This window comes from Alligator mississippiensis, chromosome 2, assembly GCF_030867095.1.
Source record: "Alligator mississippiensis isolate rAllMis1 chromosome 2, rAllMis1, whole genome shotgun sequence".
NCBI lineage: Eukaryota > Metazoa > Chordata > Crocodylia > Alligatoridae > Alligator > Alligator mississippiensis.
The window spans coordinates 141,270,581-141,286,516 of NC_081825.1; positions in this window are offsets into that span (position 1 = coordinate 141,270,581).

The window sequence follows — 15,936 nt, forward strand, 5'->3', positions numbered from 1 at the left end:
CACAGTTTTGTGGCTACTGGGCTAGGATCAATCTGGATCATTTTTATGGCCTTAGGTGGAATTTAGGTGCCTAAATCCCATTTATGGGATTATTTGAGCAATTTAAATCCCATTTATGGGATTATTTGAGCAATTTAAATGTGACCCAAAATGATAGGATACCTGTGGCGATTGTGATTTGGGGTCTGAGGTAGTGTCTTTCTATTTATATAGCACCTCACACACACAACTTGTGTGCTTTTCAGGTATGAAAGGGCTGCATTAGTTCAGGCAGCACAGCAGGGAAAGTCATTCTTTCTTTCAGGAAAGGATCTTGGAGTTGTTGTGGATAGCTCTCTGAAAACATCAGCCTCATGCTCAACAGCAGTAAGGAAGGCAAATAGGATGTCAGGGATTATTAAGAGTGAAATTGGCAGCAAAACAGAAAATGGTGTTATGGCACTTTAGAAATCCAAGGTGACGCTACATCTTAACACTTCATGCAGTTCTGGTTCCCTCAGCCTCCATACTTTCCCCCATGATCCTCTCATCACTGACCTCCTCCCTTGGTACTGCCGTGAGTCCAGTGAACCTGGCACCCCTTGCTTTCCTCCCTGGGAGGGAAGGGGGCGGCGGGAGGGAAGGGGGAGAATGTGGGCTTGTGTCTCGCCTTTCCATTTTGAAAGGTGGTCACCCTACCTGTAGGCCACCCTGGTATGGCACTTCTTATGTTTTTATACTACCATAATATTTATATTATTAGTATTTACAGTACCACAGCACCTCAGAGCCCCATTCATGGGCCAGGGCCCCAATGCATCAGGTGATGTAAAGACACAGAACAAAAAGACAGTCCCTGACCCGAAGACCCTGCTCTCTGCATATAAAACAACAGGCAAATGGCTACAGAAAGAGGAATGAAAGGAAACATCAAGAGAATATTCATTGCCATGGTCAGCAGTGGTTTTCAGCACATCAGCAATTAAACCATTAGATATTGTTGCAAAGGCGAGTCTTAAGGAAGGATTTGTTTTCAGATGTATGTGCAGATCTTCAGTAGACACACAGGGATAAAGAACAGCATGGGGTGTTCCCCTCATTTCTCTAGTACTGCTTCTTAACTTTCCCTCCTAGGTGGGCCATCAATAAGAAAAAGGAGGGACAGTTTTTATTTGTTCTCAGAAGAAGTCTGCTCCTTTCCAGCATGTGAAACATCATGTTCCCATCTCCAGAATTTTGTCTACTCTGTATAGCTATATGTCTACTTTGAATACACCACCTTTGTTCTACCCACTCAGATATTTAGATCTGGGATTTTGTTGTTGCTAAGCATGGTGGTTTCTGGGCTGCTCTAGCTGCACCTGGGGCCTAGCAGTTGAGGCTTCTTTTTAGCAAAAGGCAAGCACTGTGGCTAGGGACAGACATTACACATAAACTGGCTTATGTGATCACTGATCAGAAACTGGTTTAAACCTATAACAAAACATGAGTTCAGTGCACATAAACTGGTTTGAAAATGGCTGAAACTGGTTTAAGATAAACCTGGTTGAATGTAGTATCAGACTTAACTGATTTGGGTCAAACAGGTTTATGCAATGTCTGTCCCAGACACCCCTTCCTGGTTTAAGTTAAACCAGACTCCCCCAGCATCCTGACACATTCTCTGGGCTGGGCTAGGTGGGGCTCTGTGCTCCAGACCGGGGGTGGCAGGGAGGGGGTGCCCACCTGCTCCCTGGCCAGAGCTTCAGCAGAGACTGCAGGTACATAAGTGTCTGCCTGGCTTCCCCCTGCCCCAACCCCCCTTGCTGCTCACTGCTCAAACAAGGAACCCTCCCCCTCCCTCCCATCTCCCACAGCACAGACCCCAGCCCCATGGGCCCTAGGCACGTGGTATGCTAGCTAATGCTGAGAGGTGTCTCTTTGTGTGTCTTCAATTTCACTGGGACAGGCAGACAGAACAGTGTCTGCTTAGGGCTTTCTGGAGCTAATCAATAGGTCAGCTAGTAGCTGGTAACTTCCTTCCTTGGAAAAAGCTGTTTAAAAAGAGCTTGAACTAATGGAGAGAGGCTGTTGTTTTGCTGATGGGGTGATAAACACTGTTATCAGCCCAATGCTGGCTTGCTTGCCTGTCAGTTTGCTGCAGACAGTATAAAGAAGCAGGGAACGGGAGATTGAAAAGCTCTGTATCATCAACAGATGCATGCACTGCACACCTCTCCCCCCAGCCCCCACCCCCTTGCCTCAGAGTGCTAGCCCGGGGCTGGGGTCTAACAACACTCATGCCCCTTGAGCAGCCAGTGGGGAAAAACCTTGGATGGTGCAGGAAGACCTCCCTAATCAGAGCATCCTGCTGGGGCCTGGCCATGCCCCCACTCAGCTCAGCCCTCTGGAAGGGAAGGAAGGGCTGCTCTAGCACCCTCCAGCTTCTAGCCTGAGCCACTGCAGACATGTTCCTGAATTTCCTAAGTCCAGAGAGAATGTCTGTCCAGTTACAAACTGGTTCAGCCTAGCCAGGTTAAACTAACCTGCAAAGATTGAATCAATTCTAGCTCAGACTTTTGGGATATCTGTCCCTAGCCTGTGAGGTCTGAGCTGTGCAGAAGCTGCAGGTTGGATGCCACAGAGTCCCAGAGTGAGTCAGAAAGGAAGCCGCTGTTCTGTGTCACCTGTTTGCCATTCCTAGCAAAGGCAAAGGGACCGCAGACAGAAAAGAACAGTAGACACAGAAAAGCAGGAGACTGAAGATCAGGAGAAAGAAAAGAATAAAATCCACTATTTGCTTTTACAGCCATTTTCACTCTAGAAATGTCTCTCTCCAGCAACAGATGCAGCCTGTGGCTTTTAGGCCACTGTACCTAAATCAAAATATATCTAGGAGCCATTCTGCCTCAGTTTACTAGCTACAAGGGCTGACCGATACACATCTGGAGCAACTCTATTGACATCAGTGCTGTTATTTTGGATTTACATGGGTGTAAATGAAAACAAAGCTGGGTCCAAATGCATATTAAGGCTGTGTGACCCCTCATCTGGCAATGCCTCTTGCTATGAAAGGGGAAAATATCCCAGAATGCAGTACTACACCTAACTAGAGTCTAAGCCAAAAACCCAAGGTAGGTGATGCCTGGTTTGGATTCTCACTTGGGAGTGATGAAATTCACACAGCACAGTGGAGTACTCAGAGGGCTGCCTAGCACTTTGAAAAGCCTAAGGACTAAGGCCCTGATCCACAAAGGTATTTAGGCACCTAATGTTGCCTAATGTGGGGAGCTCAGAGCTGGTGCCCCAGAGATAGATTGGTGGCCCAGGGCTAGCAGAGCAGGAGCACCATGGACAGGGCATGTTTCCGGAGAGGTGTACTTCAAGGGGCATGGATGAAAGGGAACATAGCTAACACAGACAGAGAAATTAGGGGGGGTGCCACAGAGGGAGCTCTCTTCATTATCAAAGGTTTCAGCCCCTGCCAGAAGCAGTGTGAAGCAACCCTGGTGTGACCTCCTTGCAAGGTTTATGCCCATTGCCCACATATTTTTCCCTCTCCAAAAAAGGCCAAAGAGATTTCCCACAACATTCTTCAAAAAAACAAGCTGACAAGTATGGTAAATGCCCAAGGGTGGAATGATTCATCCTCCCTGGGGAGATTTCTCAGGAAAGTTTGGACAGGCAAAAAGAGGGGTTTTAAGTCACACATAGCCTTAACTCTAGCCTTCACCACCGGTACTAGTACTAATTAACCAAATTAGCTAATCATCAAGCATAAACTAGGCAATTTTTAAATCATGAGGCTCTCTGTGATCTTCCCAGAGTGTACCCATCATTCATCATCAGATTCAGACAGATTGACCTTTTAATGGGTGACCAGCTAATAGCTGATGACTATGACAGGAAAGGAAGAGGAGGAATAGGAAACTGAATCTAAGGCAGGAGATCACGCTGGCCACATTACTAACATCTAATTTGGGTGCATCCTCTCTTGAACAGATTCATACTCCAGCACACGCACACTTCCATTATAGGAATTCTAATATAGCTCTCTCATGCAGACATTCTCTTCCAGAATAAAAGTGACTTCATTCTGGAATAAATACTCTGCTCTTTGGAATAAAGTTAGTTTTACTGCAGAAAAGAATGTGTATCTAATGAAATCCTACCAGACTTCCCCATAGCTACCAAGTAGTTATGGTGCAGTAGCTCTTCTGCTATATCTATACCCATCATTTGGGTCATGTAGATACTCCCTAAGGATTTGCAACCAGGGTGCCATGGCATCCTGGGGTGCCTGGACAGCCCTCCAAGGGTGCCATGGGGTGCCCCCCAATGTTACCATTATTAGATGATTCACAAGACAAACCTAGAGTATGCCTATGCATATGCTCCTCTGAGTCTCAGAACAGTGGAGCCTGTCTCTGCCTGAAGAAGGATGATTGCACCTGAAAGCTTGCAAAGAACTTTTTTTCCAACTACTCAGTTGACCTAATAATAGATATCACATCTACCCAAAGAATCATGAATGGCATGTGCCCCCAGCAGCTGCGGGGGGGCACAGTTGTGCTGTCAACTGTAGGAGCATGGCAGCAGCAGCGGGAGCTTGGCAGCAGTAAGCTGGGAGCGCCTGTAGGCATCACCAGCACTGTCGGCAGGAGGGCAGCTGTGAGTGCCGACCAGGGGTTGGTGACCACCCACAGGCACCACCGGCAGTATCAGCAGTGATCATGGACCGCTCACAAATGCTGCTGCCAGTGTTGGTGACAGGGTGGTGAGTGGCGACCACCTGCAGGCACTGTTGACACTGTTGGTGGCACCTTTTTGCAGGGGGTGTACCACCACACTCAGGGGGCACACGTGCACCCACATGCACCCCCTATGCATTGTCCCTGCAAAGAACCTTGCCTACATGTGCTCCATGTTCTGAAACCCGCTGCCATTTTGAAATGTGGGATACTGAATACTTGTGATGCTGCGGTGTTTTAATTAGAGCAGCTGTTCAGGAGCTGCTCTAATTAAAGTTCACCACCCCGCCACAATCCCGGAGCACATGTATAGATACCCAGAGATTTTAAAGAGAAGTCCATAGTTATGGTCTTTCTGAGTTCTTTGCAACAGAAAAACTGCTCTATTATTTTGCTGTAGCCAAAAAAAAAGAGTGAAAACTAAGAACTGGCATATTCCAAGGGGTGTCTTGAGTCTATCGAAGGGTGCCTCATGTCTATTCAGGGCTGCCTTGAGTCTAAAAATGTTGAGAACGACTGCCTTATACTGTTTTAACTAATACAAACTAAAAAAATACTTTTCGGCCTTGTCAGACTCAAGTTACTAGGCCTATTCATGGCGAGAATCAAAATCTAGCCTAAGCAGTCAGAGGAGAAAGCAGGTGTGTTGAAGTTCCTAAGATTAGTGAGGTAAAGTAATATATTTTAATTGCCTAGCTTGTATTCCTTGGAGAGAGATAAGACAAGGTTGGGGTGTTCAAGCACCCTTCATCAAGTCTGGGAAAGGAGCAGTCACAATCCAAGCTAAGCAAAAGTTAGAACAATTGCAGTAGTTTAACTTAATTATGTTAATGAATTTGACCATTTGAAAGGGAAGTGGGCAGTTATCACCTGTGGAGCAAAGAGGCATTAGCAGGAGAGGCAAGTTATAATGAGCCCAGGCCTAAAGCCAACATCTGTTAGGCCTATGGTTCTTAATGTCCAGTAACACGCACAAGCATTTGCAGCACTTGCAAAGGGGCAGCACATGGTATGTTCTAATTATTGTGTGTGAATGATTCAAGTGTAGCAAAATCCACTTCAACTTTAATGTTGCTTCATCCACACCTTAAGAACTGGGGCTTCTGGAACTGGACTCTGTTCCAGACTCTACTTCTGCCCTCCTGGATAATACTGGACAAGTCACTTTGCCTCTCTCTGCCTCATTTCCCACCCTGTAAAATGGGGCAAATGATACTGATTTTTTGGGTAAAGCAACCAATGAAAAGCACTGCATTTACAACTTTCCAGTCTGGTGGTTTGAATGGGTCAGGTTCATTTTCTGGACAGAGTTTACAAGAGCCCTTCGCCTCTGCTCATCTGATCCCAGGCCAAAACTCTGATTAGATGAAAACCCTGGATTAAAAATCCCAACCCAAAGCCTATTGCAGTTCAAAACATAAACTCCTGGGCCGAACAACCAGTGCCTGTCATCTTTTTTCCTCTTTGGTTTGGGGACCCTGTTTCCATTACAGAGCCAGTTTTCAGGAAAGCTCAGGGCCTGATTGTCAGCTACTCAGCCCCCTCAGATTATGAGGTCTGTGCTACCCCTCCAAGGAACGGGACGGTGGACCATTTCCCTCTGGTAACCCAGCCACCTTTCAGGTGAATGTTTCTGGTACCTTGCTATTAAGCACAGGCGGCTGCTGTTTGGGATGCAGATGGATTTAAACTGCTGCCTGCACCCATTTAATTAGCTAACTCTCACTGGGGGCCCTTGCTCAGGCAATTTCCATGGCTGTGATTACTTCTCTCACCTGCTTTTGAAACCCAGAGGAGGAAATTCTGAAAACTCAGGGGACTCTCTTCCCTTGCCCCTTCCGCCCTCTCTTAACTAGGCCTTTGCATAATTTCCCATTTATTCTCCCCAGGCTGCCTTCCTTACACTTCCCCTCTATCAGCATGCAAATATATCTTCAGACGTCTGTTAACTCTTTGTCTTCCTCGGGGTGCAGTTTGACTTACAGCACTGAGTGGGTGACTAGTTTTTGCAAGGGAAACTAACACTTCTGGTAAGGGAGTACAGGGGAAAGCGTGGAGTGAAATGCACAGCTCTGGGGGCATGCAGTGCATGTGGGTTTGTGGTTCAGACACAGGATGTCATGTCAGGAGATACCAATTCTATTCCTAGCTTTTGCCACAGACTTCCTTTGTAAGCTGGGGTAAGACACTTTCAGCTTTCAAAGATTAACATCCTCTACCTAATACCCCTGGGTTACCAGGAGTGACGGTAACTGAATATGCAGGGATCACGTTTCCCCTATGCTGGGGCATGGCTGCAAAAACGATGGTCTATTTTTGTTTTTAAATTCCAGTTTCTAATAGCTTTCATTTGAAATGCTATACCGGGATTATTTTTGTAATGGTGGGATTTTGAAAAAAAGTCCATATGTATACACTTTTATCAGTGGCCTGGTTTTCAAAAGTGCTGAACTCTGAGGAGCTCTCACCATATTCGGTGCTGGGTCACGCTGTTGTTGCACGTTCAGTATGGTCTAGTTCTTCAAGGGGATCTCCAAAAGGTAGAAGAAGAATCAGTTATGCAGTGGTTCTCTACCTTTTTTGGACTCAAGGCATCCCTCATTCAACTTGAGGTAACCCTCCATAACATTTTTGAATTCAAAAATGAATTTATATATATATTACAGTGCTTACAGTGGGGGTGGAGGATTGGCTAGGCAGGGTTACAACCTTGAGCCTGCCTTTCTTTGCTTCTCTCCTCACACCTTCCTTATCACTTCACACCTATCAAAAGATCTAGCAGCACCCTGTTTGAGAATCACTGCAGTAATGTCAATTAATGGTATCTAATGGAGGAAAAGTGTGACCTGCCCACTGTAAGCTGTTGATTGCCAGTAGCCTTAATTGGATCGCTTGTTTTTAGAAAGGAAAGAACAAAATGTAGATGTTTTACCTACAGCAAATCTCAGAAAACAACAGCCCAAGAGTTTGCCAAGAGAGAGGCAAACTTAACAGACCCAGTCCAGCTGAAACATTAGATAGTTCCCCATGCAGTAATGATGAACTCAGCTGACCACTAAAACCTTAGAAAATGTTATTTCAACAAAAGGGACTTTATTCATGTCATGAAGTATCTGATGCTGTTTCCCCACCTCTTGCTGAAACAGCTAGCTCATTACAATCAGGTATTTGCCATTGGGGAATCTCTTGTTCAAGATTAATTTCTTCTTCACACCTCTTCAGACTAATGGTGGTTTGTTATCCACAGTCAAATGACTGTCTGCTGGAGCAGTTATAAACGTGTCTAGGGGTCCATACAGGAAGAAAGGGCAAAAGATACAGTTCCTTTTTCAAATGACCTTCCCCTGCATGCTCATAATGACTGCTATTTTCCTCAGTTTACGGCAAATGACAAGAGCTGAGCGTGTGACAGGCGGGAGTTAGCACAAATGGGTTACCGCAGTGGAACAGAACTTTGTTCATCTAACGAGTTCTCTAAATTTTCAAATATGGGGCTGGATGAATTGCTGACTCAATGAAACCAGTAGGATGAAATGGGGAGTGAGTCAGCAATTAGTCGGGGCCACCGTCTTTTTTTATTTTTTTTAACCCTGGTGGGGAACGAATGAGTTCATGTCATCCTGCAGAATTCAAGCTCTCAGCAAGACCTTACAATTATAAGCAAGTCAGAGGATGTGCTGAACATGGCTGTGCCCTGACCTGGTTACAAAGCAAATCCAATTAATAGCAGAGCCAATTTTTCAACCAAGGTTAAAGCTGTGGTTTGGTTATGGGGCTGTTCATCTGCACTATTAATCGGAACCTGTGCCAAGGTCAGGCATAGAGAAGCTGGATTTCCACATGCCTTTGTGCTTGCAGTGCAGATAAGCCAAAAAACCTCTGTCTGCACCACAAAAATAGCCCAGGGCTTTTTTTAGGCCCCAAGTTCACAACTGGTTACAAGCAAGAGGGTTGCCATGTCTGTGCAGATCACAGGGCCTGTCAGAGGATGGGGATCCTACTGTGTAACATGCTTACAGCTGGACAGTGTCACACTACTGTAGTGTCTGGTCTGTGCAGATGAAGGAGACGTGCTAGAGCCACACTGTGGAACCATCATGCAGTCCTGTCATTATTTTGGACTGTAGATAGGCTGGTATTTGCTGAGAGGAGATTGGTGACTTGTATGTCCTATGGCAGAGTGGACTGGGTGTCCATGTTCAGAGTGAAAGCATCCAGGCCCCTGTTGACAGAACTTTACCTGCAGAAAGAGTTGGCTCCGGCTCCCCTACATGAGGCCATCCCTACCCAAGTAGTAGCCCCATGACTGCTGGTGTGTGTACAGATCCTGTCTCTAAAGTGCATCAGAAGTCAGGAGGGAAACAGAATGGCAAGAACAATGCAAATCATTAATTGTCCAGTTTATCCTTCACTTATTTTCTTTGCACACTGCTATTTCTGACTTTATTTTAGTATGAGAAACAGCTGAGGAGGAGGAAGAATCTATGCTCACATCTTGGGTCATTCTCTGAAAGCCACAAAGAATCTGCAAAGGGAAGAAATGAGAAAAATTATCTACAGGATCTTAAAAAAACCCAAGCTTCCTCATAATACCATTAGGACACTGCTGTAATGGAAGACAGCAACCCAGAATACCTATTTTTCTTTGTAATTGGGCCTTACAGACCCCCATAGACACAACGTAACTAATTAGCTGTGAAACATGACTCTGGCCAAGCAATGTTTAAACACATTGTCTTCCTGGACAGGAAAATATAGTTCATTGCCCTGTTAGGAGTGCAGACCAAAGCATGCTTCCTGCACACGGTCATATGCTATTCTGTACAGATAAACCAGCAGAAGGAAGCATTTAAACCTGAATTTCTTTGTGCGGACAGGAGATGTTCCCTTTAAGCCTGAGTGAGGTAGGTAGCTGTGTGAATCTGAAGTCAGGCAGGGTAGGGGACAGCATGGCATCTGTTGAAGTAGGCTATCACCTGTGAAAACTTATGCATCTCTGAAGCAGTTAGTATTTAAGGTGACATCCTGCCATGCCTTCTGCCTTTAGGTCTTCTTAGAGTAAACTCTCTGCCCCTTCCTTTCTTCTCCTAGCCATATGGTAGGGTGTGTAGGGCCCTCAGGAAACATCTCTCCTATCAACTTGAGGCTAGAATTTACAGTCTTGTTCTAATTTGATTTTCGCTGACACAATTAAAAGAGGTGTAAATTCCTGTTCCTTAATCCAAGGTACACATTGACATTTAATCATACAAATATGCATCTTCTTTGACAATTCATTTCCCCCAGACTCCTTTCTTGATTGCCTTCTTGGCCCTGGCCATATAAAAGATGACTCTTGGAATTTGTTGTGAAGGAAATGAAGCTCTCCTTCCTTAAGCACCATCTGGGCGCCCTTTGCCATGAATATTATCTTTCACACTTTTCAGAGTTTTAAAAGTCAGGAAATTAGGTGACACACCCACAGGTAATTACTTGTCTTCTCTAGCCCCTTCCTCTGATTTCCAATTTATTCTTTTTCCATCTTAACACCTTCCCAGACAAAGTCACAGAGATTTCCCTTCCAGCTAATGGCCACCTAAGTACTCCCTATTCAGAGACTATTAACCCTTTACTTTCTTTGGGGTTTGGCAGCTGTCCAAGCCCAAGCCTCAACCTTAACTTCTCAGCTAGACAACAGGACTGAGTATTGGCTGGGACATTTTGCCACAAGAGTCTTATAGTGCAGCTGAGCTAGGAGTAGCACTGGTGGGCATTTTTGAGCTAGCCTTGCCTAGGGCCCAAAGACCCTACATACTGCTGGATGTAGGCAAGAGCCACAAGGCTGATATCAGGCTTACCCTGAAGGCAGTATCCCAAGGGGCAGCAGAAATTTTACAAAAGGCACAATGCAGGACAGCATCTGGTGTTCCTGTCAATGAGGCGTGTGCTTGCTAATGCATGTGATGGATGCTGCTGTGTTGCGGAATCACATGGAGCCTTGGGCACCACCATTCCTGACTTCTGCATCCAAGCCAAACTGCCTATGTGATCAGAGGTGGGGCTTTAGACAAAACCTTTCTCTAAAGTATCCTGTGAAAATGCTGTTGGGGGAGGAATCACCTAGGCCACATGCAGAGCCCACAGCAGCTTTCAAACTGAAGTCAACCCCAGGGTGCAAGTTTAACTTCAGTGGTGCCCAATGCTCCATGTGATTCCCCAGCACAGCAGCATCAGTCACGTGCATTGGGAAGTACATGCCTTGCCCACAGGAACGCCAGACACTGCCCTGCATTGTGCCTTTCATAAAATTCCTGCTGCCCCTCGGGATACTGCATGACCTGGACCTCACAGACTTCTGATCACTGACTACTTCTGACTTTAAGAGCCCATAGAAAGGCAGACCACAAATACCAGCTCTGTAAGCTTAAGGCCTGAAGCATCCTTGCAAACTAAGAGGCCTACTGGATGAATTGCTGGCTCTGTCTCTGTGATTCCTCAATATACTTGCAGCCATCCCTGGAAAAGTGCTGTAATCATTAGAAGGTGACAGGGTGGCATTGGCAATATGTTATGGGGCCAGATGAACAAGTGCTTAGTATCTAACAGCTCCCACTAAGAACAATGGGAAATCCCCCCCCGTGCACACCCACACTGAGAACAGCGGAGAATTCACAACACAGGCACACACACATATTCTCTCTCTAAGAACAGTGACCAATTCACAACACCCCCCCCCCCACACACACACACACTGAAAACCATGGGGAATTCACACAAATGCAGGGAGAACAGGGGGGCTTCTCCATACACTCACAGCCAGAAAAACGAAGACTCTTTCACTGCCACACGTTGGCATGCATGCTGAGGCTGAGAACAATGGAGAACTCCTGAGTTACGCACACAAACTGAGAATAATAGAGAATCCCACCCTCCCCGGAGTCTCACACAGTGACAACAATGGAGAATTCTCTGTGCCCACACACCCACTGACAGCAACATTCATACCAAACCACCACACTTGCATGCAAACGCTCACACTGGGGATGGTGGAGAAATCCTCCCTGCTTTACACCCCACTGCATTCATATGGAGCGTGTATGCATATGGAGCATTCCCCTCTCACATCAGAGAAATCCTCCCTGCCATACATAGATAGTCCTGTGCATGCACATGGTGAATCAATGTACAAATCCCCTCAACTCACACACTTACATAGGCACATACTGATGGGACACCTGGGAGTTGCAATGTTTTATTTATCTTATTCTCTAATATTTCACTCTGCTCCAAGATTTGATCCATATAACCTTGAAGCCCATCTGGAAACACCTTAAATGAGCTACAGAGAAATAGGAGGTGCATGCAGAGTGGTAGGGGAGGGTTTAGCCCTGAAAGTTCAGGGAAAAGACAGCAGGAAGACTTGGGAAGTGAGGTGTTATCTTTTACTGGACCAGCTTGTATCACTGGGAGCAATGTCAGATAAGCTTTTGGGCTTCAAGTGCCCATCACCAGAGCTGAGAAAGAAGCAGTCACAATTCATGCCAAGTGCAAGTAGAACAGTTGTGCTAGTTTAACCTTGCAAATCTTGCTTCTATACATGGAAATACTTGGCAGAGCTAGGGCCATGTAAGGAACAACAGGACAGACTTATGTTGCCTCCAGAGAAGACTGCCAGCCTCTGAGGCGTGTACCAAATGAACCACGGGACCAGAAGCTAATATGATGTCATCGGCAGAAGGCAGGTTGGGCAGGCATTGTGCTGTGTGAGAGTTCCTCTGTGGAGAACGACCTCTGGACCTTGTGCCTTTGCAGAGAGAAAACAAGAGCCAATGCAAGTCGCTCAAGTGTTCAGCTGCAATGTGCAGCCCTGAGCCAGAGACATGGGGACTGCTCCCATTTCAATGTAACATTCACCTCCTGGGCAGGCCCCTGGTTGGTTATTTATCTTTGTTTTGCTGATCACTGTGAGAGAGAAAAGCCCCAGCTTGTGCCTAATCAATATGAAGACGTGCATGTAAACTAGGGAACAGGTACTGGGAGTGAACATGGATTTAAATGTCGGCTTCCATCAGGATTCTCTTTTAACTGAGCACTAAAGCTTCTCATTATTAAAGAGGCTTAAGAGAGACAGAAAAAGTCTGCATTAGATTATTCATTTTTCTCTGGGGGAGGAGGAGGTATGTGTGTGCTCCTTTGAGTTTGCTCCCCTGGTTGAGAGCAGCATTTGCAGAGAAGGGAGCATGTGGCTGGTCACATTACATGCTCTATGCCAGCAGGTGCCAAACTTTTGGCAGGCATGCCACACAGCCCCACACCCATCCTGAGTGCCGCTCTGATCCCTTTCCCCTGCCCAAACTGCTGCTCAGCTTTCTGCTCCTTACCCTGGGCTCCCTGCCCAAACTGCTGCTCTGTTTTCTGCTCCCCGCCTATCTCCCAGTCCCCCACAATCTGTTGCATGCCACACACAGGGGTTCCCCGTGCCACTCGTGGAATCTGTGCCACAGGTTGGCCTCTCCTGCTCTTTGCCGACCAGGCTATAACAAACTGTGTGCAGATCGTGCTCAGGCAACATAAGGTAAATGATGTTACTGCTGTCACTGGCATGGTGAATTGCAGGGGACAGAACCCCCCTAGCCATAGGCAGCTGTAACTAACCAGAATATCAAGGAGCCTGGCATAGCTGGGTGTGTCCTGGGGCCACTACTCCAGCTCTTTTTTCCAGAATGCCAGAAAGCAGCATGGTTGGTATATGCTCAGGGCTGCTCTTGAACCACCTACTTTGCCTAACTGCCCAACTCTGATACACCCGCATGGGAGCAAGTGGACAGGGCTGATTTCATCAGTGGTAGCCCCAGGGTCTGGAGAAGCTGCATAAGAGGTCCCCTTGGAGTTCAGCATGACTCTATCACCTGTAGTGACATTGGGGTCCCTGGGCCCTTTTCTGCCTTGCCTTGGCAAGGCAGGGAGGCCCTACCCTTTGTTCAGTCTACCCAGGTTTCATGAAGAGAACAGCTCCTGCTTCTTTGGATCTTTTGCTCCCCCACCCCCATCAGATAGAAGAAGAGAGGAGGGAGGAGTACATAGAGTTGCCTCCCACCCATATTTGTGTCCCATTGAAGATGTCCAGACACAGGAGAAGATGCCCATTGCACAATCCTGGAGCCAGAATAGGCTCTGGCTGGTAGTGTCATCCCCCGGTTGCTCAGGGCAGAGCACTCCCATGCCAGCCCTGACACCAGGATCAATTACAACAGTGACTCATCTCTGGACCACAACTGATGCAAGACTATAAACTCTGTTTGGAAGATCAGACCTCTTCTAGCAAAGGTGCCCATGGGAGCCAGTGCTCTCCCTGCAGGTGAACTGGCTTCCATGGGGCCAGGCATTATGGGAAGCATGAGAGGATGTGAGAGAGGCCAAGAAGATTTTTTAATTCTCTTCTTGAAGAGAGAAGAAAAATGGGCGTTCTCTTGGGAGCAAGATGTGTGTTCAGCGTCTCTTAAATATCTAGAGAAAACTAGAGCCAGGGAATGTCTCTGGGGCTGACAGATCATCAGTGAATTGAGTCACAGTCTGAGTGAGACTGAGCACACAGGGAGGCAAGATATGGCTCCTGGAACCTACAGGGTGACGTGCTGGCTTCAGCCCCGCCTAGGGCTTATCATCACTTACACCCTCAGCAGATGGTCCCTATGGTCCACACACCACCATATCGGTGCAGCACAGCAAAGCTCCCTCTGCCCCTTCTTCCCTCAGCATGCCCCCCTGCGCCTGGAGTGAGGCTGGAGTGGCTGATGGCAGAACTGGTTCTTTAGTGTTTATGCCAGTCAGAAGTCCTCTCCCAGCAGGGGACTGCACAGCTGCTCTGTTCTGGCTGCATTACACTGCCGCAGCGGTGTGGAGGAGCCGTTGGGGGTCTGAGGACCAGCCCTATGTGTCTGGCTGGGCCAAGGGGTTACAAACAAAACTCTCCTGCTAGCACGTGGGCTCTGTCTGACACCCCTGTGCTGGCACTGCAAGATTTGAAGCCTTCTTAAAATCAACCCTCTCCTCCCACACACAACATCACCTGTGCTTCACTATCTGTAGCACCACTGAGCAGGAACAGTAGTTGAGATGGGACAAAAGTGGGCCCTGGTGTGTTAACTACCAAACCACCCATCAGCAAAACCCTCTCAGAATAAGGTTTTCTGAACTGGGGGAGAAACTTCAGGGTCCTTGTGCTCCCTTCATGACTACTGCACCTGGAGCTACAGTTATGGGAGCTTGTAGGAGAAATGTTGATGTAAGTGATGCTATACAGTGGCCTACCTGAGCGAATAAACTCAACAAGATTGAGGGAGTTTTTGCTACTAGCCCCCAGGACAGCAGGGATCTCTGGGGCCTGGCATTCCTGTCAGCCAGCTGGATCACACAGCAAGGTGCTCTTCCAGCCCAGAGCTAGAAGGGTTGTAGGGAAGGGTGAAACACTAGCAGCTCCTTCCTCCCTGCACACAGCCCTCCTTGCATTCTTCCTTGGGCAGGACACTCCATGTTTTGTTGCACTGCATTTCCCCCCTCGCCTCCCACCCAGAGCTTGTACCCTTGCTGGTTCAAAGAAAGCAGGGCTGACACATAGCATGAGCAGCAGTGGAGTTGCAGGGCTGCTATGGGTCTGGCTTTGCAGCCCCAACTTGTTCCAAGTGTCTGGAGAGGTGGAGAGAGGTTCTGCACAAAGCTTCAACCAGGGTCTAAGCAAATACAATCAGCATCTTAAACTACCTGTCCTTTTTCCTCTGGCTGCAAGGAATATCCCTCAGTAATAGCAGGGATGGGCCTGAACAGCTGGCTGGGAGCAAGTGGAGTCCTGGCACAGTCATAAGGACCCAACAGCACCAATGAATCAAGGCCTCTGGTGTGGACAAACAGCTCCATTTCCAACAGAGTGGGCAGCTCTGCCTGTGCATTAATGAAGCCACATTTGAGGGAGTTACTAGTTCCTTAGCTCCCAAGCGGCTAGCTGGCCACAAGCAAGAATCCTCTCTTCCCCCATGCCCCATCCTTTCCCAAACATTTGATGTGCCACCAGCTCAGAGGGACACAGTGAGACAGTGTCTTCAAAACTAGATTAGAAGATCCACATTTTTTAGCTTTGGACTTCCCCACTTCCTGAATGGAAACCTGGAGGGGTGGTCATGGTGGGAATGCTTGGGAAACCTAAAATGAATTCATTAAAAGCACAAAGTTAACACATGTAAGTTAAGCGCGT